The 26,995-nt window shown below is 39.1% G+C and overlaps 1 long non-coding RNA gene across 1 annotated transcript in view; it reads left to right on the plus strand.

The window, feature by feature from the left end:
- LOC141275998 (uncharacterized) overlaps positions 1–6,414 on the plus strand; it is a 447,783-nt gene extending 441,369 nt beyond the window's left edge. Inside the window, exon 3 of the long non-coding RNA XR_012324734.1 lies at positions 5,691–6,414. This is a non-coding gene — a long non-coding RNA (uncharacterized lncRNA). The remainder of the gene's footprint in view (positions 1–5,690) is intronic.
- Positions 6,415–26,995: the final 20,581 nt, after the last annotated feature.

The following is a 26,995-nucleotide window of genomic DNA, read 5'->3' on the forward strand; positions in this document are numbered from 1 at the left end:
GTAAGCTGTCCCCTGAGTTGGAGAGAGCTGAGCTGGATGATGATGGGAGAGCACATGGAAAGGAAGACACGCACAGACACTCATCCTGTTTATAGAGCTGCAAAATGTCCTCAAATTCCAGCAGCATTAAGAGTTGCTGCAGCCAATATTAAGCTATGCAAGATGCACATTTCTTAAGGAAATTGAATTTTCAGAGAAGAATGGGATCAGCTTTCGAAAAATTGTCTAATATTTCAAATGAAATATTTACTTTTATCCATTCAATTTTTTAAAAACTAGAGTTAAAGATTGTGCATAATTACTCTCATGGGAAAAAAACACCAATCCACAACAGAAATAAAGTTTGTAGACTCAGAAATGGAAAAATACTGAGACATCGATACTTCAGGAGCTGTCTAGGTATGTCGAGCCACATAACAGAACGATCCTTCTGTAGGTCACATTGGCACCTAAACCCAAGTTTAGAAGGGCAGTATTTAATACTACAAGAGATAGTGGACTTCAAATCCTTATTTATTTATTTAGTGAGTTGTCAGGCTTCTTAGAAAAATAAAGATTACTGGGATCATTAGAATTAGGAAATGCTAATATATAATAATGTTCCTCTGCAAGGGGCAGCCTGGGGATCCTCCAGCTATACTCATTTTTCCAGATCTTTCCTGAGCTGAACAGGAAAGATAGGAGACTGGCCAGAAGCACGCAGGCACTCCAGTCTCGCACTGCTCCAGGAGTCTGCTCACCCACATCTTTTCCTACACACACTGCTAAGCTTCACTTGCTCCTATTAGTCCCACAAATCTCCAGCCATTTTCCAGGAAACCCACACCATTCGTTTCACATCCACTGTCACCTGTGTTTGCTCAAACCAGACTCCCATTCTACCTAGTCCAGGTAGGATTCTCAGACACCCTCGATCCACACACCATCTCTATGGGGCTTCAGTGAATGTGGCTGCTCACAGAATTATGGTCCCACATGATGGAGATGCAAGAAATCTATTAGACCTGGCTCAAGTTCCCTGTTTTACGGATAGGAAAGATAGACCCACAGGAGCAAAAGGACTTGCTTTTCCCTCAGAGTTGCAGAGTGGTAGGCAAAAACTGTTAGTTCTCCAGCTTCTCAGCAAGTCACTGAGTTTCCAAGCAGCCCACCCAATCACTGAGCTTGCAAGCAGTTCAGTGTATAGTTCTACAACTGGTAACCTCCAATGTGGAAAGAGTCTATGACTTTGTTGCATTTTCAACATAATTCATAAAATTATTTCCTTGATCCAAAAGGTGAGGTTTACTTTCTGCATTTTCTTCTCAATCTCCCTCTCCCTCTCTCTTTCTCTCTCCACCACACCCTTCCTCCTCCTCTCCCTTTCTCCTCTTACTTTATCTAGTTTTCTTCTTTAAAAACACAACAGGTTTATTGAAAATAATTAGGAAAATACAAAAAACGTACAAAAAAATCCATCCATAATCTTATGACATGGAGAAAACAGTATATTTTCATCTCATTTTTCTGTGTGCATCTGGATTTGTATGTGTATAATCCCAGCCTGAATCTGAGTACCCTGAACTCTATAGCTGCTCAATACCAACAAAGCAACCTAAAGTAAACAAAACTGATAGAACTCTTTGTAAGTTCATAGGAGACAGCTTCAGGAACTCCTAGGCACAGCCAGTGAGGCTGAATTATACAAATTGAGGCAATGGACAGCAAAATTTGTGACACAGGCATTCATGAGACTTCATTTGCACACATAGGCTAGACTAATGAAACCTAGAAAAACTCAGCCCACAAACATATTACAAAATAGATATCATATACTACATACAGTTTTGTATCCTGCACTTTTAATGTTTAATAAGTGGTACTTCACATCATCAAAGTACTTTAAAAAGATACAGTGGCTATTCACCTACGCCATTTGATATGAGCAATGACACAACGATTACAATGACCATGGCACAGGGTTCCTGATGTGGACACTCTCATTTGTGCCTCCAAGTGAGGGCTGCAAAGTGACAAGCAGATTCCTTCTCCTCCGAAATGAAATTGGGCTAGAAATACTGGAGAGTGTGTTTCTATTTATCAGCAAAGATTGATTTCTAAATGAGCTTAGGAGGATCACACAACTACTACTCTGTATTGTTCAATGCTTTCATGGGGCTTCCATCAATGTTCCCTGACAGTCTTGTATGATGCATTTTAGCATTTGCAACGTTTGTCTAAATTCCTCTGCCCTGTATCCCTACAGAATGTGCTGGTCTTGCTAAATAAATGTTACCTTAGCATTTGAAAAAAATAAAATATCTGGTCTTAAAAATGTTTATCTAAATTATTCTCATTGTTGCCTCACTTAAGTGTTTTATCCCCAACTGTATTTGTATGGTGTGGAGATAAATTATTCCTATTTTAAACCCTATTCAGGAGAATGTGGAAGGAAGAGCCAACTGAAAAATAGAAAAAAAAAATAGGCAAGTGTGAATGCTAGAGTCACATTTGTGCATTTACCTGCTGCTCTGTGACCATGCCACTGCCAAGCTCACAAATCACAGCCATGTTGCATTGCAACTGGCTCTCGGCACTTTGACTTCCCCGGAACTTCTCCTAGTTTTTTTGTTTTGTTTTATGTTCTTTTAATAGACTTTCTTTGTTAGAACAGTTTTAGGTTCACAGCAAAAGTGAGCAGAAGGTACAGAGATTTCCCATATACCTTCTGCCCCCGTTGATCAACATCCTCCACCAGAGTGGTACATTTGCTACAACTGATGAACCTACGTTGACTTATAATCATTCAAAGTCCATAGTTTACTTTAGGTTTCACTCTTGGTATTGTACGTTCTGTGGGTTTGGACAAATGTATAATGACATGGATCCACCATTACAGTATCATACAGTATAGTTGTTTTTTTTTTTTTTACATCTTTATTGGAGTGCAATTGCTTTACAATGTTGTATTAATACAGTATAGTTTTAATGCCCTAAAAAATCCTCTGTGCTCTGCCTATTCATCCTCCCTCCCCACGAACCCCTGTCAACCACTGACTTAACCATCACATTTACCAGCCACAAACAGCCAACCACAGATCAAAGAATCTCTTCTAAATACTTTCAATACTGAAAAATCCAATTTTATTTCATATCTGCCCACAAAATTTTTCAGAGCATTTCATCTAAGATGTCAGTGTATTTGGCCATTTACTTAGAACTGAGGGACTAAATAAAATAACTTTTCAGTGATTTTGCCTATGTCTGATATTAACAGGCTGAAAACTCATCCTAGCAACTGATTTTGCCTTCATGTCACTTGGATGGTTCTATTAAAAAATATTCCTTTTCCTGCTCATGTGTCAAAGTCCAGCTCAGCTATTACCTTGTACAAAGAGTTTTCCTGGATATTCCCAGCTGCAATTATTCTCCTTGTTTCATATGCCAACCTCCATCATTTTACTTGTCGAGGCTTAGCTGATTTTAGGTCATTGGATATGTGTCTCATCTTCCACTGGATTATAAGATAACGCATATGGTGAAGGCTAGCATGGGTTGAGCAGAGCGTCTGGCTCATGTTAAGCAAGTACTTAATGAATGTGTACTGTTTCCTTACACCCAGAGGGAGGCAGTGTCTAATTTATCTTTGTAGACTTCCATGACCCCATCAGTGTCATGCATATGTTCAGGAAGCACTTGTTAAAGTGGCTTGTGTTTAACTCCACATCATCAAATTCTCTAAATGTACTAAAAGTCAGAACATAATGTCTTAGGTTTATGAACACGGGCTTGACTTTTTGATAAGTTATTTTTTTAATGGGACCTAAAAATGTTATGTGTAATTGAGTACCTGACCCACTGTAGTAATGGCCATCACACTGACAATGGTGATAGCAGTATCACATCTGTCTTATCTGACTCACAGAGGCATCTCGTATCTGTTTATCATACTCCTTTCACCCTCCCAAAACATGATTACTTGAGTCATAAAAATTATCGCCATTTTTGTGCTCATTCACAGATACAAATCAGCATACATAATTTCCTCTAAATGTCGCATATATCAGAGTCCAGATTGCCTTTATTTGCTTTAAAGTAGGGAGATATATATATATATACTTTTACTTACATACTCAGATGGACGAAAAAGGAAAATTCCAGCTGCTAATAACTAAAGTGTTATTTGTTTCTATTTTCAAATTTTACTTTTTCTAGCCTGTTTCTGTTAAATTCCCTGTTTTGCTTTCTTCTTCTATAAAGATGACCCTTCACTGTGTCCTTCTAGCCTTAGCTGCTCTCCTGCCTCTCAAACCTACATCTTCAACTACCCACAGCATACTCCCTCTTGAACTTCCAGCCAGCCCCATCTAGGAAGCTCTTCCTCCTCTCAGAGAGAAATAGTGTTCTCTCCTTACTCCCCAAGTCACTAATGTCATCACTCATCACTAATCACTAATGTCATCACTCTCCTCCAGGTCCCCAGGCTTAACACCCCAGGCATCACCTTCTGTTCTTTCCTCTCCCTCACATCATCGCAGTGTTCACCAAGCTCATCCCAGTCTTTATTTTTGGTTTCTCTCCATTTTACCCTCCTTTTTCTATACCACCTTGCATATTTCAGATTCTTAGTCACTCCACACATAAGCGTGATATAACAGTGTCTGAACTATTCCTAAAACGGCAATCTCATCACCTTGTGTTATTGTTCCAAAACTTCAGTGACTTTTCCATGCCAGGATAAAATCTCATGTAGCCCAATGTATGTACTTCTACTTCAGTTCTACTAGAACTTGGCATAAGGCTCAATTTTTTTCCTAATAATCGCCTTCAAAATCTATTCTTTTTTCTTCCAGACATTTCTTTTTTTCCTTTCAGCTCGAATTTCTTCTCCCTCCTTAAGCCTTCTTTTACCCACACGGCTGGAAAGGACCTCTTCTTCCACAAAATTTCTTTGCTTTAGTGTTTATTCCACTCATTCAGCAATAATTATTTATTATCTTATCTGCTATGGTTCAGGCTGTTACTGTATTTAAATTTCCTCATATGCATCTTGTTTCTCCAACTGGAATGTAAATACTGAATCTGAGGAATAATAGGGAACCAGAGACTTAAATTTCCCTGTATCCTTTACATTCTCAGCATGGTATTTGGCACATATACATAGACACTAAATAAACAATTATTGGTTCAATTTTTTATTACCCTTTTTATTGCTATTAAACATGCTGGTTTCAGGATCTAAAATATCCTCAGTGTTTGGCGGGGTTTGAATACAAAAGTAATCCAGGAGAAAACAAGAAACTAATCCATTTTCCCTCTTATACACTGTCTGCTGTTTTCAACCAAAGCATCTTGCTCATACTGTGATAGCAGACCCAGACATTGCCTCACAGTTCCTCATTAGCCATTCCCAAAAAGCACAGCATGCTGACGCAGTCCTATTCATCAGAGGTATTTCCTGGAGAAGAAAAAGTCTCCATCGTTGACGTACCTCTGTCTTTTATTCTGAGACATACGGAATGTTGGCCTTTGCACTTTTGCAGGGATTTACCATAATAGATGAGGCCCAAGTCAATGATGGTATTAATGTCATAAACCGGATGAGATGCTCACGAAGCAGAAAGCAATGACTAAAACCATCCCCTTGCTCATTACAGCCCCTTTTGAAAAATTTACAATAACAATTAACCATTTGTGTTTCCTTCCTCTAGGTGATGAGAATGGTATGGACCTTAGCTCTGCTAATCACCTCCGGCTAATGTTCTCATTAGTCTCCCAGGGTTATCATATACTCTGTCAGTGTGGCAAAAGCAGTAGGAAGGGAACGTTCACAAAATCTGAGTTGGAAAGGCTATCTAGGTTTGAGTTGTTTTTGTTATGGGCTGAACCATATCACTCCAGAATTCATAGGTTGAAGTTGTAAACCTCAGTATCTCTGAATGTGACTGTATTTAGAGATAAAAATGTGGTCATTAGGATGGGCCCTAATCCAATATAACTGATGTCTTCATAAGAAGAAGAGATTAGGACACAGACACGCAGAGTGAGAAGACTAACCTGGAGACACAGGAAGATGGCCATCTACAAACCAAGGAGGGAGGTCTCAGAAGAATCCCACGCTACTGATACTTTGTCCTCAGACTTCCAGCCTCCAGAACTATGAGACAAAACATTTCTGGTGTTGAGGCCACTATGAGTGGGTCTATTTGTCTAGGGGTAAAACTTGTAATTAATAAAGCTGTTAAAGTGGCTGGGGGAGGGGGAAGTGGGGAGTTCCTAATCAACGGGCACAAAGGTTCAGTTAAGAGGATGAATGAATAGTCTCTAGAGACCTGCTGTACAGCATTGTACCTACGGTCGACAATAATGTATTGTACACGTAGAATTTTATTAAGAGGGTAGATCTCATGCTGAGTACTCTTACCACAGTAAATAAAATTTTTAAAATAATATATCTGTTAAAAACATAATTCTTTGTCTTTGAGGAAATTCTTAAACTTTGTTCCCTGAGATCTTAAATTGCAAAGATACCAGCTGTTATATTAGGCAATTTCCCAAATTATCCAAACTTCCCCAATCTCTTCCAGTGTCATCTCTAATAGGTAGCAAATTTACCACACCACACTCAGATGTGGAAAGAAAATGTAACTTCTTTTTCCGTATACAATGGTATTAATCTTTGTATACGTGTCTATGCACAGGATAATATAAAGAAATATTAATTTAAACTCTATTCAGTGTAATAATTTAAACAGTTCCTTTAGCTAAATGCTTTCTCACTTGAAATAATATAGTTAATCTCTCAGATTCTCCTCCCTTCCCCGGCTCCACAAAAGTGGAGGGTGGGTGAAAGAAAAATATCAGGAAATACAACGTTAGAGGGGCCAGTTGAGGAAGGGGTCTATACGCCATCCTAAGAAACTTGGGCATTGTTCTATGGGCAACAGGGATTCATTTGAGAAGTTTTAGGCGGGAGATTAGTTGATGAGTTTGGGGTAGGCACTGCTAGTTAGCCAATGCATCTATTCCCCTCTTTTCTCCTTGCCCACCTCCCATGGTGGAGGTTGGGGGAATAAAATGAAACATTTATTGCTAACCCACGTTATAGCTAAGAGGGCTACAGGACCCAGTTCTAACCCATGAACTGTGAGAGTAAACCCATCAGGGACATTCTGTGAAAATTTTGTCTTCCTAGAAAAGAAGAATAGACGTTCACAAGGCTTTGAAACATAAAGGCTGTGAAGTAAGACCTACTGCATAGAGTTGTAGCTACCATCTTGCAATCATGAGGCATCAAGCGTGAGGACAAAAACCCAACAGTGAATAATAGCAAAGCAGAAGTAAAAAAAACCAGGGTCCTTGATGCTATCGTGGAACCACTCAGTCAGCTCTGAACTGGTACCTCGAGACAAACCCTCAGGTTGCAGAAAACTTACGTTGTATTATTTAAATCACCACTACCTGTGTTTTCTCTTATTTGCAGCTGAGCAAAGCATTCACAATTGGTACAGTGGGACACAGAGCACCCTGACCTGAGTGAGGATTTGAAACGCAGCAAAACTAAACTCAAAGAGACCATTTAGGGTGTTATTCTAATAATACAAGCAAAAGATGAGAATGGGGCCTGAAAAGAGAGGGCAGGCACATAGATATTCAGAAAGTAACATTTCTTTAACTTCACTATAGTTAGGAGCGTAGGACAGGCGATTTAGGTCTTGGCTTATGTGGCTGGGCCACAGGATACAGAAGTGGCAGATTGACTGTGAAGATGAATTTTGCTTGAGAAGCATCCAATCCGAGGTACCTCATCATGTGGACATATCCAGTGGACAGATGAACTTGTAAGTAAAAACATTTCTATCTAGTGATGTAGGTTTGGGATTCACTAAGGTCACAGCTAAAACCACTAGAGTGGGAGAGATCACCCAGAGAGTGTGCAAAACTGGAGGGGCCAAGAATAAAACCCTAGGGAACACCAGGATTGAAGAAGGGCAGAGGGGAAGAAGGAGCAAAAGCAAAGTCTGAGTAGAAGCACCGGGTCTAAGCTGCTAGAATGTCTGAATCCTGGCTGAGCCTTAGCTGTCTGTGTAAAATTATCAAAAGATAAAACTACCAGAGAAAATCTGACACAAAAATCAAAGCTGAATGTATTGCTTTCTTGAGGAAAGGAGAGCTATTCTGGTCAAGCTCGGTCATATTCAGGAAAGCAAACTGCTAATCTTATATAGATTTTTGTGAGGATGAGTTTGTTTGGGTTTGAGTTGGTCACGGAGGTAAGAGTGAGTTGACTTCTCAGCCTTTGAAGAGTGTTTCCTGGAACCAGTCCACTTCCCACTGTCTGACTCTCTAAATGTCAGTCTGTCCCTGACTGGTTGGCTTTCAAAGGCATATTCAATGAACTGAGTTGTCACTGACCTATCAGAGATGTTTAAAACCAGTTCTGGGGTTTGCTTGCTAACATAGTCATAGAACTGTCACTGATTAATTTAAAAGTTTAAAACCTTTTCTGTTGGTTATGGCCATGGCTATAGAAGGATCAGACTTTTCCTAGGTGAGGGGGACTTTTTTATTCTCAGAGTGAAATGCTACGAAGATCAAGTAAGATAGGGACTGACGTATATTCATCAGTTTTAGCAATTTAACCTCAGGAGCCTTTCAATGGGGTCGATGAGGGATTAAAATACTACAATTCTGCACTAACCTAGTCATGCTTACAATTTTCTCCCAGCTCAGGAAGTCAAAAGGAAAAAGCAGGATCAAGGAAAATATACAGGACAGTGGTAAAGGAAAACTAGCATTTATTGAGGGCTTGCCATAAACTAGAAGTCGTGCTAGGTGCTTGACATACATACGTTAGTTCATTTAATTCTCACAGCTATGCCTTAAGGCAGCTGTTAGGAGCAGTAGTAGTACTCCCATTTTACAGAAGATAAAACTGTGGCTCAGGATATTAAATAACATTTCCAAGGTCATACGGCCAGTGATTGTCAGGGAAATAGCTGGAGACAAGGCTTATGCAAACTCGAAGTCTACATGCATGTCTTTGTACCACATTGCTGCTAAAGAGATGAAGTGAGCTATGAGAAGCAGCTGTTCCATCTCTTCCCATGATCCCCTTCTCCTCTTAAATTATTCCCCCAACCACCTGCAAGGCAGTGACCAGGAAAGTAGACGCAACTAGAGAGCCTAAGAGTGCAGACCCTAAGAAATAAAGTCATGGCATTGCTCACACATAAAGAGCAGATATTTCTGTTCACTCATCAGAAATGTTTTAAATATTCATTTTCTCTCAGTGTTTCATGTAGGTGGCCATTAAAACCATGCAGCCCTTGGCCAAGTATCAAGCAAGTTGTTTCCTTGACTGACAGCTACTCATGCGTTCAGCCTTACAATTACAAAATGATACCTTCTATAAGAGAAATCTATAGCTCATAAGACAATGTTAACAATCTTGAGATTGAAATGAGTCACTCAGTAAATGAAATGTATATTGGTAATTTGGTAACCATTTATTATTATTATTTATACTTCTTAATCCATCCTGGGATGGTAGAGTGTTGTTTCTGTGTGATTATTCATTACAAACACAGCTGAATTAAAAAAGAAATTTTTTTTTAAACACAGATGAATCAGAGAAATACAACATATAACATTCTGGAGATCCCAGAACCTTCAGTCTTTGGGAACATTTGGGTTGATACTGCCCTTAAAAGGACTGACATACCAGCTCTAAAAACAAGTTATTTTAGACTACTGTGCAGCATGACCAGTCACCGAAGAAAAACACCATAGACTGAGCTGGCTGTCCCCCTGAAGCACCCCCTGAAGCTGGCTCTCCCCCTGAAGCACCCCCTGAAGCTGGCTCTCCCCCTGAAGCACCCCCTGAAGCTGGCTCTCCCCCTGAAGCACCCCCATGGGGATTTCTCATAGTCCCTCAGGAAGTATCTCCACTGATATTTCACTTATTGAGCCATTTACCACCTGATTGTGTCTTGGGGTCATGGTAAGGCATTCAGCTACATCCTGGAACAGTCTGTCTTCTCACCAATAATGACAGCTTCAAATACAAAAGACAACTTAAATTTTATAACAGCATGTGGGAAATGCTTCTTTTGTGCTCCTTATCATGAAGTTCTGCTATCCGCAAGATGGCGCAGAATACACAAGCTGTTTTGCTCTACAAAGACATTTGCTGTAACGAATTTCGATCATCATGGCATTTCACATTGATGATGTATTTATAGCATGTTAGAAAGAGACTGGAGGAAACCCAAATATGAACATCTGTAACGAATTCAATAGGACTTATTCACTGAAATGTTCCATCTTCATAATGAAAAACCACCACTCAATCCCACCAAGTTGTTTATAAATTAGCTGAGAATTTTCCCACTTAAATTAATACCGTCATCTTTCAATGAATGTCCTATGGGGATATAATCCTTCTATGGTTCAGTATAGCTCCTATCAGACATCCTAAAATGATTAATTCTACCAAAGAGTATGGAGAATAATTTTTTTTAATCTTTAAAAGCAAATCCCTGCATTAAAATCCACCGTACATCTCTGCAAGGAGAACAAACAGCTTGCTCTCAATCTAGAAAATAACCAAAGAAAAAGATCTTCTGCCATTGAGCTAGACAGCCTGACACTGGGCTGTTGGTGGCAGACGGGTCTACAGTATTCATGCAACAGAATGATGGTCACTCTGGGACAGCTGAGGGAAGGTTCTCAAACACCATCATCAAGGAGGAGACATACAGTGGGACGGGAGTGTCAGCACTCCTTAACCCAGAGAGGCTTTGCAGGGAAAATGATTCCTAAAATCTGATGGGTACAAGTGAGGTTAATTCTTGATTAGCAGGGCCAATCCCAAAATGGAATAGAGCTTTCTTTCCCTCTTGATGTGGTTCTAAATGAATTCCAGCAGGAGACATGAAAGATCATGCCAAGGCAGGGCATTATCCATATGACCTGGTCCCAAAGGTTCATCGTGTTCCCCTTCATGGAACCCAAACTTTCACCAAAGCTTTCTGCTTGTCTGAGTGAAGAAGGCAACAGATCCAAAACTCTTTGCCTCTTATTTGTCCCTCTACCAATGAAAGCAAATGGAGTGTCTGAGAACCACAACTGCTTGAAGATAATCCCAGCAGCTACAACGTAGGCTATCCATATGATATGTTCCCTGGGTTGCCTTTTTTAGAAATCAGAACCCTGGAGAGAAAAGAAGTCACCATTTAGCACATCACAGAGGCACTGAAAGGAAAAACCATATAGTCGGTTTTGGGCGACAATTGAATGCAGACTCAGGATGAAGACTCCATTTGAAGGTCTTAAAAGTTCAGCTGGGGAAGCAATTTCCCCTGGAAGCTTTTTTTTTTTTTCCCCCAAAAATTATATCTAACAAATGCAGTCATGCAAACAGACAAGTGAGAAAAAAAAAGAAAAGAAAAAATTGATGAGCTCCACAAAAGATAAATAGAGTTAGAAGTCCACGGAGCCAGAAGCTAAGAAGCCAAACAAAACTCTTTTGCTGATTTTGGTTTTAAGCCCCATATCTGTGACCCATGTAACATTTTAAGAGCTGAATAACTTAAAATGCACTGTTACCTCATTCAGAATAAAGCCGTGCTGGTCATATTCTTTTGTTCTTATTTCTCTATTCTCTAGAAAAACATATCTTTCCATATTTGTCTTTAAGAGGATGCTATACATACATGGAAGATGAATAGATGTACTTCAAATCTGTGCCAAGACTGAGACAAAAAAGGAAATTTGGGTTCTGTTATATTCATATCACCCACTCATCTGCTACGTTCCTTAAATTGACGTAAAATGGAATCACTTAATGCATATTTGAAAATTGTTCTCAGATTCCCCATGAAACCAATATCAGCATACAAAGAATAACCATGAATTAACAGCTGATAAACTGCACAAGGGAGGTCCCCCCACTGCCGCTTCTTTAGTGTCAAACACAACAGTCCCTTTGCCTGTCATTAACCCCCAGGAATGGTTCACAGTCTTCTTTTATTTCTGCTTTAGCTAAACATTTATCTGTTCCTTAGACATCCCTGATGAACTTCAGAGTAATCCTGCATTGTTTCTGCATGCATTTGCCGTGTATTCAAAATTCACTTAGCGTGTACCATGAAAAGTTAATTAGCCTCCTTTTTCTCAGTGCTGTATTATTTTTCATAACTACAGATAATGACATTTCTAGCAGCCTTTAAGCTAGGAATTGGTTTTTTTTTGTTTGCATATATAAAGAAAGCAATTTAAGGCTTCCCTGGTGGCGCAGTGGTTGAGAGTCCGCCTGCCGATGCAGGGGACACACGGGTTCGTATCCCGGTCCGGGAAGATCCCACATGCCGCGGAGCGGCTGGGCCCGTGAGCCATGGCTGCTGAGCCTGCGCTCCGGAGCCTGTGCTCCACAACGGGAGAGGCCACAACAGTGAGAGGCCCGCGTACCGCAAAAAAAAAAAAAAAAAAAAAAGAAAGCAATTTGTTTGGAGGGAAAGTTTTATTATACAATATAAACAATATACTATGGTTTCTTTTTGTTTTCCCTATTTTAAACCTTAGAAAATATTAGATTCAGCTTTCCTTTAGCAGTTAGTCTTTGCTGACTCTGATATGAAGTGATCATAGGTACCAGAATTTCAAAAATGTTTACAATTTCCTCCTAGTCCCAATAACTCAAAGCTATAATTTCTTCCAGGAATTCTTTAAAGCTTCTCCATTACTAAAGCACAGAGGAGTGGATTATGGGTAGGGATGAGCCCTGCACCACCCTCCACGCTCCTGCCGGTCCTCACCAAGCTCTCAACTTTCTGACACCCTGCTGGAAGGCCCCAGCTGACATCACTACCCTACCTTCATCCTATTCCAGACTCAGGCTCTCCCTTCTTTTCTGCTCCAGTTCTTTTCTCCTCTTTTAAACCCTCTCCTTCCCCTTCCTTTTGGCTCCCTTGAAGTATATGCTCCGTATTACTCAGTTGGTGCTGAGGCCCACCACAGACATGTGATGTGGATGGGAAAATGGCTCTGAGCAAAGCCGGGATTTGCTTAGATATTGCTGGAACTCTGGATTTTGCTTAGACTTCTCTTACCACGCAACATAATTAGCCAGTATTTTGTTGAAATTCAAAAATGTTGTCTGCCTTAAGTAAGTATAAAATATCCTGAGTGACTACGAATGTAAATGGCATAATCAGAGTAAGCAACTCACATCTTCCATTAATGTAACCATTAATGACAAAACATAGACTTCCAACCATGGACTTGCAACACAGGGAACTGTGTGTCTGTAAATAACAGCTTTAGAGTCTTTTCTTTAAAATAAGAACTTGTCTTACTGAAATTAAAGTGTTCTGTTTTTACTAAATTTGAAAGTCTCCATTAGCTGAAAGAGCCAATCACTGGAGTTCATCTTAGTCCTGGTGTTTTAGCAATGAGCTCTTGATGGCCTTGTCTGACTCCGCATGGTGGTGCTAGTCATCACGTAAAACTGAGGAAGTGAACATTTCACCCTATTCATAACTAGAAGGTCATGATTTTTTATACCTTCTTCAATGCATTATATATGAAACCCAGATTTATAAAAATATATCCTTATAGGAACAAAACTTTTAGACTATATCTATCTGTAGTATTGCAAAGTGTCCCAGACACATGAGGTGCTCTGGCCACACCACTGCCTAAAGTGTCCATGGTGATCATTGGGTTATTTACCGTTTACTAGTAAGTCTTGGTTCACTCATCCATTTCTTTTTGCATATTCCAGGGTTGTTGTCAACCTGCCTCTACTGTCATTTTGACTATGTTCACAGAGGTTGGTAACAGGTTCTCATTGGGGTGGAATTCTGTAAATGTGGATGGAAGTGTTGCCAGGCAGAGACATGACCATTGACTTTGGCAACATGGAAATAATTTGTGACTTTGACAAGAGTAGTTGTAATGGAGTAAAGAGGGGAACAGAAACTCAATTATGTAGATAAAGGAAAAGATAGGAAATGGAAATAGCAAATATTGACTATGAGAAATTATGCTGTGAATGAGGAGCAAAAAGATGAGACCATAGTTGGAATGGATATAGGGGAGAATTTTTTAAAGATGAGATATCCTGGAGTATATTTGTATCTTTTATACAAATATTTACTTATCATTTTTCATATGAAAAAGAAAGAAGAGGGGAAGAGGAGGAGAAAGATCCAAAAAAAATGGGCCAATTTCCCTTAAATGTGAATTCAAGTCTCTGCCTCTATAGAAACGGGAAAAAAAAAAAAAAAACCCACTTTAGAAACTCTTAAATATTAAATTGTTTCCACTTCCATCAAAACAAAATAAATATTTGTAGTCTAATCTCAGCAAGTGGAACCCCCCCCCCACTTACACTGACAAACTGATCTCCCTCACTTAAAATCTTATTCTCAGATTTAAAACTAGTCATTCATGAGGCACTAATTCAAAAATAGCATTAATTCCTACACTTCTAGGTCCTCAAATAATTATATAGGACTAATAAGAGCCCCTAACAAAATCTGAATTTAATAAGGGGAATAAAACTGAGACACAAAAAATTAAATGCTAATAGAGACAAGAATACAAGGGAGGTCACAAGATGGTTTTGAGAAACTGGTGCAAAAGCATCTGGAGGGGGATCGCTCTGTTTGCCAAAAAGTCAGAAAAGCCTTCTTAGAGGTGGCAGTGGGATTTGATCTGCATATTGAGGGAGGGTAGAATTTGACCAAGTGGAAAGAATTTAAAGACAGCATACTGGGTAAAGAAACTAACTAGAACTAGCACATTACAAGGAGATAGATGTACACCATGTTGGGGAATGAAAAATAAGCCAACAAGGTAGAAAAGATTTTTACTTGTTCTGAGTGTTTAAATTTGACACAAATCCTGCACATTTATTACATTTGAAGGGTGCATCACTAAATAGTTTATTTTTGTTTTCTTAGGAAGTTGTCTAACTGACTGCCTAAGCTTCAGTTTCCCCTTACTTGAGATGGCTCCTACAGTTTGTGGCTTCATATTTTTTGATTATTAATAGTTTGAAAAATATTTCATCTGTTTCATACCTCACTATCAGTAAAGTAACACAAACTTACTGAGAATGCTGTCAAACTTCCATTAACGTTTTTATTGTTGGCATTAGTGGTGTTAGTGTTCTGTGTGTGTATGTGCATGTGTTCTTCATATATAACACAAACAGATGGAAAGATATAGCATGTTCATGGATTGCAATAATTAATATTGTTAAGATGACCATACCACCCAAGGCAATACACAGAGTAAATGTAATCCCTATTAAAATACCAATGACATTTTTCACAGAACTAGAACAAATAACTCTAAAATTTGTATGGAAACACAAAAGACTCTGAATGGCTAAAAGAGTCTTGAGAAAGAAGAAGAGCTGAGGAATCATACTCCCTGACTTCAGACTATACTACAAAGCTACAATAATCAAAATAGTATGGTACTGGCACACAACAGACACATAGATCAATGGAACAGAATAGAGAGGCCAGAAATGAAGCCACACTTATATAGGCAGTTAATCTACAACAAAGAGGGCAAGAATATACAATGGGAAAAAGACAGCCTCTTCATAAATGGTGTTGGGAAAACTGGACAGCTACATGCAAAAGAATCAAACTGGACTACTCTCTCACACCTTGAAAAAAAAGAAACTCAAAATGGATTAAAGATTTAACTGTAAGACCTGGAACCATAAAACTTCTCAAAGAAAATGTAAGCAGTAAGGTCTTTGACATCAGGCTTAGTAATATATTTTTTGCTCTATCTCCTCAGATAAGGGAAAGGAAAGCAAAAGTAAGCAAATGGGACTATATCAAACTAAAAAACTTTGACAGGGAAGAAAACTACCAACAAAATGGAAAGGGCACCTAGCGAATGGAAGAAGATATTTGCAAACAATATGTATGATAAGGGACTAATATCCAAAATACACAAAGAACTCACACACTCAACATCAAAAAACCTGATTAAAAATTGGCAGAGGACCTAAACAGACATTTTTCCAAAGAAGACATACAAATAGCCAACAGGCACAGGAAAAGATGTTCGACAGCACTAAGCATTAGGGAAATGTAAATCAAAATCACAATGAACTATCATCTCACACCTGTCAGAATGGCTATTATCAAAAAGACAACAAATAAGTGTTGTCGAAGATGTGGAGAAAAGGGAACTCTTGCGCCCTGTTGGTGGGAATGTAAATTGGTGCAGCCACTATTGACAACAGTACGGAGATTTCCCCCAAATTAAAAATGACCACTATATGATCCAGCAATTCCATTTCTGGCTATTTATCCAAAGAAAATGAAAACATTAAGTAGAAAAGTATATGCCCTCCTATGTTCATAGCAACTTTATTCACAATAGCAAAGATACAGAAGCAACCCAAGTGCCCATCAATAGATGAATGGAAAAAATAAAGAAGATATGATATACACATACACAAAATGGAATATATTATTACTCAACCATAAAAAAGAATGAAATCTTGCCATTTGGAATGACATGGATGGATATAGAAAGTATATCCCTAAGTGAAATAAGTCAGACAAGAGAAAAATACCATATGATTTTCACTCATATATGGAAGAATCTAAAAAACAAAGCAAAGGACATAACAAAACAGAAACAGAGTTATAGATGTAGAGAACAAACAGGTGGTTGCGTGAGGAGAAGGGGTGGGGGGAGGGAAGAAATAGGTGAGGGATTAAAAAAAATTAAGTTCTAATACTTGGAAGATTCTCTCATATATTTGCTTTTGATTCTATACATTTTGAACCTTATTTCTCTTCTACTCTCAACATACATCCAGAGCTGGGCACTATAGGACATCATGATACAACCTCTAGCCCTGCTGCCCCTTTGTAATTCACTACAAAGAGCAGGGGGCATATTCCTGGAAGCTGTTTCTACCCCAAGACAATAACTAACCTAGAGTCAGACATGACTGCAAGCCACGTAAAAACATCCCACTAACACCAAAGTAAATCAAATTCCCCTTAGCTAGATCCCAAAATGCCTACAGCCACTCTAATACCACTCACTATGAGAGGAAGTGTGACAGGGGTAAGTATATGTGGAAGGAGGTAACAGTGTTAACTAATTAAGGTTAAAATGACAACTATTGCAAATTTTACAAAATCACGTGACCATGTGAACACACACTAAGACCACTTCTGTGCCTTAAAGGAAGGGGCCCTAAAGCTTAAGCCTAGTTAGCTTTATATTAAATCCATCTCTGAGTATCTGCATTTAAGTAGTAAAATGGGGAAACAATTTTAAAAGTTGTGTGGCCTCTAGCTTTCTTTATTCAACAATCAAAGAGTGATTTCATTTGTTCACTGTAGTACCTGACATTTAAAGAATACATATTACTAGAACACATGGTCCTTGACAAGGTGGTCAATACATATACACATGTGAAGCAGCTAGAGAGTAATTCCTGATGAATGACTGCTTACTGGTCATACTGAGACCTAGTAGTGATAAAAGGGTTGGGTGTCCTAAAGTTAGCTGGTAATCATGAGATGATGGTATTGGTCAGGAGATACAATTCGAGCCTATCCTAAAACATAAATGCCATCAACCACAGTGGGGCTGGGTCTGAGGACAGAGCTCTGTCTTAGATACCAGCATCTGCAGCCCTGGAAGAAGAAGGGGGTGGGTAATCTATCAAGCATGTCCAAATGCATTAAAAATATCACCCATTGTATTCCAGGAGTTACTGTACCCAACTCCTTTTCAGAAGGACAATGTCTCCATTTAATAGTAGTCTGCTGACTGGGCAGCAGAGATTTGCAGTCAACATTCATTTCCATTATATAAGCTTTTAGTGTAATAAATTCCTTTGTATTGACATAAGAAAAGCAATGCTTGCTTGCGTGGACTGTAGACCAGACTATTGAAAAAGCCCCATTATGTTGAATTGGATATTATAATGGTATTTGATAAGTTGGTGATTCTAACTGTAGGGCTCATCACACTTGGAAACTAGCACTTTTTCATAACTTTTTTTATCCTTCCACTTCAGAACATTTTCATCCTTTTCATCACTTGGCTGATGTCAAGCAGATTGTCAAAATTACTGTTTACAATACTCATATCCTCAGAGCAGTCTATAGATTTTTTCCTAAGAGGATTTTGAAATAATACCAGTGCAGAGAGTTAAACTTGAACAACCATCTCCCAAACTTCTGATAATCAAGTTCTAATTTGATCTTCATTTCATTCCCTACATACAGTCCTCTATGACTTATTTAAAGAATGTAATAAAAGAAACATAAGGGAATATTGTGAAAGGATTCATGTTTACCATTAGAATATTTATCCTTGAAAACGGCAGATTATCATCATCTTGGGTATATAATCATATCTTGACAAATGTTTGTTGCCTGTGACAAGGACCAATATAGTTTATAGAATCCACTCCTTTTTTTTTCTCTCTTTACTTAGCATTACAAAACTAAAGCGAAAGTAAATTTAAAGAAATCCTAAAAAGCTAAAAATATATTTTAATGCTAGAACTGCTTGAGATTCATTAAATGATGTTAAAAGAAAAGCATGCCAGAGAAGAAAATTTTAAAAAAAGAAAAAAAACCACTCTTTGGTTAAATGGGTACAAAAGCCAACTATTTACATGTTAATTACCTTTCAGGAAGAACTACTGAATTTGTGTGATAGAAGTACTGTCATTAAATGTCTGGTTTGCTCAAATATTGGAGGGATGCAAAAAATAAGAGCTCTTTAATTGACGGGTAAATTGGACCAGCAAGACATTTATGTTCATTTGCATTTAACTAAAGTAGGTTAATCATAGAAGATGGTCAACTTCAGAAAATTTCCGAAATGTTTCATGTTTTCTTTTTTTTAAGAGCTAATATTTACTTAGTCTGAAACAAATGTAATGCAACTCCTGCAGACTATAACTTGGGGCCTAGTTTGTTTTTCTTTTTCTTGTTTTACTTATACCATGCAGTTTATTTTCCACGAAACACACAGAGAAGTCTGCAGGAGAGGAGATTTTTAGAATACCTCCCTACCATGTATCTGATAACCATATAATCCCAGTCAAAACTTCTAAGTAGGCTGTACTTAGGGTCCACATATAATTTGCCATTCAAATGAGCATAGTTTTGAAATTACAAGGGAGTACTATTGTTAATAACTAGATCAGAGAAACAGGTAACTGAGATCAGCAGTATCTAATGGTATAGATCTAACACAACCTCCCAGCTGAAACTCCTTGATTTGAAAGTTGCTCCACCCTCACTATGTTCTACACGTCTCCTGAAGAGCAGGTCTAAAAGCTTTGGCCTTGCCCTTTGGCCCCAGCTGGCTGAACACTCACGCTGGAGGAAACCAATCGATCCAATCAAACAGCCTAGATTGAGCCAATCAGACTGCCCCCTTCCTAAATTTGAATAGAGACCACCAGAGAACGATGTTCACTGAATAGGAAAGTTATGTGTTGATTCATGCTGGATCTGCACCACATACCAGCCGAACTTACAACAGAGCAACAGAACAGGAAGAAGTCAGGCTGGAGAGGAAAATCAAAAATAAGAGAGAAAGAGAGATGAGGCATCATGAGCGCTCAAGAAACCTAACTTTGCAATTCAAACCTCGATATGGCTCAGTTGAACTTAAAATGTATTCCTCAATTACAAAACTAAATATATTCTTACCATATGATCCAGAAATTGTGCCTTGGTATTTTTCCAAATGAACTGAGAACTTTTCCACACAGTAACCTGCACACGATGTTTATAGCATTTTTATTCATAGCTGCCAAAACTTGGAAGAAACCAAGGTGTCCTTCAGCAGGTGAATGGATAAATAAACTGTGGTTCATCCAGACAGTGGAATATTATGGGGTTAAAAAGAAATGAGCTATCAAGCCATGAAAAGACATAGAGGAAACAAATGCATATTACTGGGTGAAAGAAGCCAATCTGAAAAGGCTACATACTATATGATTCCAACTGTATGACCTTCTGGAAAAGGCAAAATTATGGACACAGTAAAAGAATCAGTGGTTGCCAGTGTCAGGAGAAGGAAAGGATGAATACGCAGAGCACAGGGGATTTTTAGGGCAGTGAAACTACTCTGTATGATGCTATAATGGTGAACTCAGGTGACTATGTATTTGTCCAACCTCACAGAATGTACAACACCAAGAGTGAACCTAATGTAAACTATGGACCTTGGGTGATTATGATGAGTCAATGTAGGTTTATCGATTATAAAAAATGTACCACTCTGGTGAGAGATATCAATAGCGGGGCAAGTTGTGCATGGGTGGGGGCAGGGTGTATAGAACTCTCTGTACTTTCCACTCCATTTTGCTGTGAACCTAAAACTTCACTAAAAAGTAAAGTTTACAAATTTAGAAAAGAAAAAGAGAAATATGGAAAAAGGTCTAGAATTTACATGTTTCTACTAAAAGGGATTATCTCTAAATGGTGGAATTATGAATGCCTTAATTTCTTTCCTCTTTTTATTTGACAGTATTCCCTCAAATTTAAGGGGTTTTTTTGTTTTTTGGTTTTTTTTTGTGGTACGCGGGCCTCTCACTGCTGCGGCCTCTCCCGTTGCAGAGAATAGGCTCCGGACACACAGGCCCAGTGGCCATGGCTCACAGGCCCAGCTGCTCCGCGGCATGCGGGATCTTCCCGGACTGGGGCACGAACCCGTGTCCCCTGCATCGGCAGGCGGACTCTCAACCACTGTGCCACCAGGGAAGCCCAGGTTTATTTTTTATGTGCTATTTTTGTTTGCTTCTCAAATATTGTGAGGTTTTGTCTTTAATGAATCCTCCAAATAACTTCTATTTATACTGACTATCTTGATTTGGGTTTACTTTATGTCCCAACATCGTTTCTGATTGGAACGTAGGTAAAGAACGATGATGCTTTATCTTCTTCCTTCAGTCAAAGCCAGTCTCATTCATATTGAGGAATAAATGACTCAGATGGACTCTGTATGTATTTACACCTTATTAAAGGAAAAATCCTTAAAATAAAGAAATTGTAATGTTTCCACATAGAGTAATTTTTTTTCTTTTTTTTTAATTGAGGTAAAATACTAGTAAATGAGAGAAATAAGTTAAATATTTTGAAAATGAATTTCAGGCCATTGTTGGACAAAATACTCAGTTGCATTTTTGAGATCAAGATGAGAAATACTGGATGATAATATAATTAGCTGGCTCAAATAGAAGACTATTTAGTGATTAAAAGCATGAACTCAGTCTCCGACTGTCTGGGTTATAATCTTAGCTCCATAGCTCAGGTGACCCTGAGAAGTTACTTTGTTTCTAAGCTTTGGGGTTTTTTCCAATGATAAGAATGAAATAATATTGTCATACAATCTTTACAGCGTTGCTGTATTATATTAAATAATGTACGCAATGCAATTATTGAAGTACCTTGCACTTGATAAGCAATTAATCATCATTAGTGTAAATTAATGGATTAACGTCAAACTGCTAAAAAGACACAAGAGTTTTGTCCCAGAACTATGTTCTTTTCTATGACTTTCTATCATTTTTCCAGTGAATGAATAAAGATGGCATGATAATGGTTGCTTAATTTCTTTTGAACACAATTTAGAATGTACTTAATTCAATGGCTGGCTGAATAAATATTCAAAGTTTTTTCAAAATACTTAAATGATATCTAGAAGCAAAGGAAAAAATTTAAATAAAGATAATTGTAAAATCCTAAACTTTTGTTCAGAAAAATATCAAGACACAAGTCCAGGCTAGAAGAAAATTTCCTTAATTCAAATGAAAATTAGGGGTTTTAGCTACTCATGCACCACAGTGCAAGACTAGTCACTCTTAACTTTGTTAAGTTTTAACGATCAGAAAACCATTAAATATGAGATCGAAGAGGCTGGCCAGATTGATGAGGTAATCTGACACAGATATTTTTTATTCTAAAAATGTTTGAAGAAATAGAAGGTATTTTGACTTCAAAAAGGAAAATACTTGTGAAGATACACAGGAACTCAATCCATCATTACGAAATATTTTAAAGCAACAGGATGTTGATGTCTTCTCTGTTAATTCAGAAGGTAAAAGTAGAGCCAGTGTGTGAAATTCAAAGAAAGCGGGTATCATATCAATGTAAGTTTCAATGTAAGTAGAGGAATTAGTATTGCCTGCCTGTAGGTCGGTCTGGGTGTGTAAGTGGTGAACCAGCTCAGAGATGAGCTGTTCTTTGCAGAATAGGGGGCTTTGTAGGAAAGAATCCTGACCTGAGGTAGAAATTTAGACAAGATGAGAGAGACATAGCTGCCCTTAGGCTTCTAGGACTCTAGGGTTCTAAGATTCATTTATCTGTTAACTTTACTGAACTTGCCTGTTAAGAATGGTTTTTTGAATGTATGATACTAAAAAAAAATATTTTAAGAGAAAAAGACAACTTAAAATTAGCTGAAATTTCAGAAAGGCATTTTAAAAATTAGTACAGATATATCTACCATTTTCACCTATACAAAAAGAACAGAAAAACCTATCATTATGGGTTTAAAAAATGGTATTAAACTAGTGCTTTTAACATTCAAGGCCCTTTACAGTGTTAGTCAAATAGAAGAGAGATCTCTTCAGTAGTGGTTTGACTACATTAGCGAGTATAATTCTATATGCCCAGGCTTATCCATCTAAAATGGACACATTTACTGCAAGCCTTCCTTTGAGGAACGGAACATTTTGTTTATACCTTTTTCACAGCGTGTCCCCATTTGTTTATTATTTCATTTCACAAACTTCTCAGTCTCTTCTCCAACATCACCACAATATCACCGGAAGCTCTAAGTCTTTCTCATACCTCAAACATTGTAGTTCAAGTCAACTCTTTTTCAAGGCTTGGGGGACTCTGCATAACTTGGCTCCTGAATGCCTCTCCCCCCACCAGTCACACACCTCTCCCCCCACCATTCCCATACCTCCCTCACTGCCACTCACACGGCTTCTCTTCTTGTTCCCATGCTAGCTCCATCCTGTGGGTGCCACTGCCAATGTCTGGACCCCTCTTCGCTGGACAACTTCTTCTCATTATTTAGTTCCCAGCTTCAAAGTCACCTTGGAGTAGCCTCTCCTAAAAGAAGCATCGAAATCTAGTCTCACCTCTACCACTGACTTGTTACTTTCTTAGTCCCTTGTTTGTTTGTTCCCATTATAAATCTTATCCCAATTGGTAGGTCTTTTACCTATTAGTTTGCATGTGTCTTATCTACCCTCCCTACTGCAATCTAAGCTCTAAATGGAAAAGAATCTTGCCTCTCTTGCTTATTTACCATTATACTCTTTCACTAAGACAGTGTCTGGCACATGGTCTAAGAACTCAATAATTATTAGCTTGATAGTTGCAAGAAATATCCAGTTAAGTACTACAGATACCAATCCAACACATTTCCACTGGCTCATCCAGGGCCCTACCTCTCAACCAGATTATTGTAATTTCCTCCTAATTTCCCTATTCCATCTATCCTTTCCTCTGCCATCAGTCCATTCTCCACACTACAGCCAGGGAAATTCTGAAAATGCAAATTGGATAATTTGTGCCTTCTGTTTAATATTCTTTAAGGGGCTCCCATTTGCTAATAAGACACTAATACTAATACTACTCATAACAGAAAACATTTACCAAACCCATTACTATGTGCCGTGAACTTGTACTAATTCATTTAACCCTAATGAAAATCTTTTGAGATATTAGTCCCATTTTATAAATGAAAGCTTAAGACCATAACATGGCTCACAAACACCTCCATGATCTAGCCCACACCTACATCTCCCACCTCATTTTCTACAAGTCTCCAACTCATATTTGGCATGCAAAAAATCCAGATGCTTTAAGCAGAAGCACAATAGGAATGGACTTTATCTTACTTTTCAAATCCTTCCCCTCTCCCCCCACCAGTCACACACCTCTCCTTCACCTTCAAAAGCCGCTACACCTGCTTGTGCCTTTCCCCTGCCTTACTATGTTGCCCCATGATCCTCCCTGTGTCGATCTAAATGCTGTCCATCCTTTGGAATCCTGCTGCAATCAAACCTCTGTAAGCGTGTCCCACATCACCCTCATCCAAAGCCTTCCACTAAACACCTATTAATCTCATTGTTAGTAGCTACTTCATAAATGCACAGTCTCTTACTAGTTATTTGGCTGGTTCCTTGAATTAGCTACCATTTCATATGCAGAGATTCATTTTTCAGCAATAATATTAGTGCCTCAAGAGCAGGGATCTCCCTCCTTCTCTTGCATATCCCTTAGCGCACTATCTTGTAGGTAAGTCTTATAGGTGTCTAATTGACATACCTACAAGATATTGTTTGATTTGTCAACTGGTCTTCTTCCCATTTCGTGTGATCTTTGTCAAGAGAGAATCAGGAAATATCTGGCAATGACTTCCCAAATATTTAACTGTCCAACATGAATCATGGTATTTCTATCTCATACGTAAAAGACCGAGTATTCTACTGATTACAGAGTACAGCTGAGAAAACCTTTTGCGCATTTTTTTGCTTGGAATTATTTTCATACAGGTCCTGTCATCAGGGAAGGTAGAAAAACACTCAGCACAGCCCCCCAAAGCTGTGTTTTCCTCATGTCTGACACATCATCACACACACATCGACTATGCCTCTGATAGCATAGCTTTGCAGAACCTGTTTCTATGGTCATTTTAAGCTTATATAACACCAGCTCCTCATCGTCTTCATGAACATTGCTTAAGTTTGTGAAAATTACATACACTTCATCTTCAAAATGATTCAATTCATTGTGTAGACATTAAGGCAATAACAATGAAATAAAACTATATAACAATATGAAAATACTTTACAACATTAAGAGAAGGAAGGAGAGCAAATCTGGATTTGTGCTGAGATTATAACTATGGACCATCTGAGAAGGTGCACTTGGTAGCCTTCCCACCAGCCATCATTTTCCCAACAAGACCATGATGCTGTGCAGACGTCTACCTTCCCCACAACACCATGTGTTCAGGGAAGTCTGGGTCCAGGCTATTCCCAGCCCAGGGGATGGGTCACAGTTAGGTGAAGCCAGAGTTTCTCAGCCCAGGGAACCTTGTGAAGTACCAATGCCTAGGTCCCTCCCTTCCTTCCTCCCCTTTTGATACCCCCCTCCCTCCAATTCCAACAGTTCTGGGTAGAGCTCTGGCATCTGGTGTCTTTAAAGTTCCACAGGTGATTCCAGTGCACAGCTAGGATTTAAAATTTCTGGTCTGAGCCATTGTTTCTCAAAGCTGAGTGAGCCAAGAATCACCAGGAGTGTTTTGTAAACCATAGGGTGCTGGGCCCCACTCCCAAATTTTTGATTTAGGAAGCCTGAGAATTTCATTCCTAATGAGCTCCCAGATGATCCTCATGAAGCCAGTCTGGAACCTCACTTTGAGAACTCTTAGCATTGTGGAAACTTGTTTTGTAATTCTGCTACCAGCCTGCAGATGGCACCAATACACAGAAGAGGGTGGAGCAAAGGGCTTCTCAGAGGAGGGCACAGGTAACCTCAAGCGACCCGTGCAGTCTGCCCTACCCAGGCACTTATTATGGGAGTTAAATAAATCTCCTTATTTTTAAGTCTTTAGCGATAAGCCGTTGGTTGTTTGCTGCTGAAAACATTCTACCTGATGCCTTTCTAAAATAAAAACAGCTGTGTTTCAAATAGTAAAAATGTAACAATTCTTTCCCAATATGTTTTTTTTTTTTTTTTTTTTTGGCGGTATGCGGGCCTTCCGGACGCGCAGGCTCAGCGGCCATGGCTCACAGGCACAGCCGCTCCGCGGCATGTGGGATCTTCCCGGACCGCGGCACGAACCCGTGTCCCCTGCATCGGCAGGCGGACTCTCAACCACTGCGCCACCAGGGAAGCCCTGAATTATTTTTTATGGTTGAGTTGACTTTCTTCCAACACCAACTTCAAAAAATGTCAAGGCTAAAATTATTGCAGTCAGGCTCCAAGGACTAGAACTATTTTGCTTGTATCAACAAATTTTCACTGTGTTTCAGAGAAGCAAAACTACTATCCTGTGCATGTGAATTACCTCTTCTATTAGGAAATGGGATCCTCATTAGGATCGCTAAATCTGAAAAGAGAATGTCAGTCCTACTTTCCAGCTCACCTGAAGATTTTTATGTTTCTAAGAATCTAAGGAATAAGATTCTGAATATGAACTGTCTGCACTCCAGGAACTTATAAAGTAACCATAAATCATGCCCACTGCCTCCCAGTGAGCATCCGTTGAGAGAGGCACTATTTAAGAATTCCCTAAACTTTGCATAAGCAGCATATAAATTGTAAACTTCAATTTGTCCTGAATCGAATTGAAACTCTGAGGGTTTCAGACAATTGACCACATTGTCTGGTCCCTGTAGAACTGCTCTGACTGAATGGACTGTGCTTCATAACCATGTCAGCTGTGTCCATTGTGGGATGATGCCAAGAGGAAAAAATCCCAGAATATTTGCTGTTGTCTTACCAAGAGGACATGACTGATGATGCGGTTCATTAAATTTCACAGAATGATCTTTACAAAAACACGGAAAGTATCCACACAGGAATAAACATCAAGAATAGTCATCCAGGGCTTCCCTGGTGGCACAGTGGTTAAGAATCCTCCTGCCAGGGCTTCCCTGGTGGCGCAGTGGTTGAGAGTCCGCCTGCCGAGGCAGGGGACACGGGTTCGTGCCCCGGTCCGGGAGGATCCCACATGCCACAGAGCGGCTGGGCCCGTGAGCCGTGACCGCTGAGCCTGCGCGTCTGGAGCCTGTATTCCGCAATGGGAGAGGTCACAACAGTGAGAGGCCCGCGCACCGCCAAAAAAAAAAAAAAAAAAAAAAGAATCCTCCTGCCAGTGCAGGGGACATGGGTTTGAGCCCTGGTCCAGGAAGATCCCACATGCGGCGGAGCAGCTAAGCCCATGCACCACAACTACT

This window comes from Tursiops truncatus, chromosome 12 (genome assembly GCF_011762595.2).
Source record: "Tursiops truncatus isolate mTurTru1 chromosome 12, mTurTru1.mat.Y, whole genome shotgun sequence".
In the NCBI taxonomy this organism is placed as follows: domain Eukaryota; kingdom Metazoa; phylum Chordata; class Mammalia; order Artiodactyla; family Delphinidae; genus Tursiops; species Tursiops truncatus.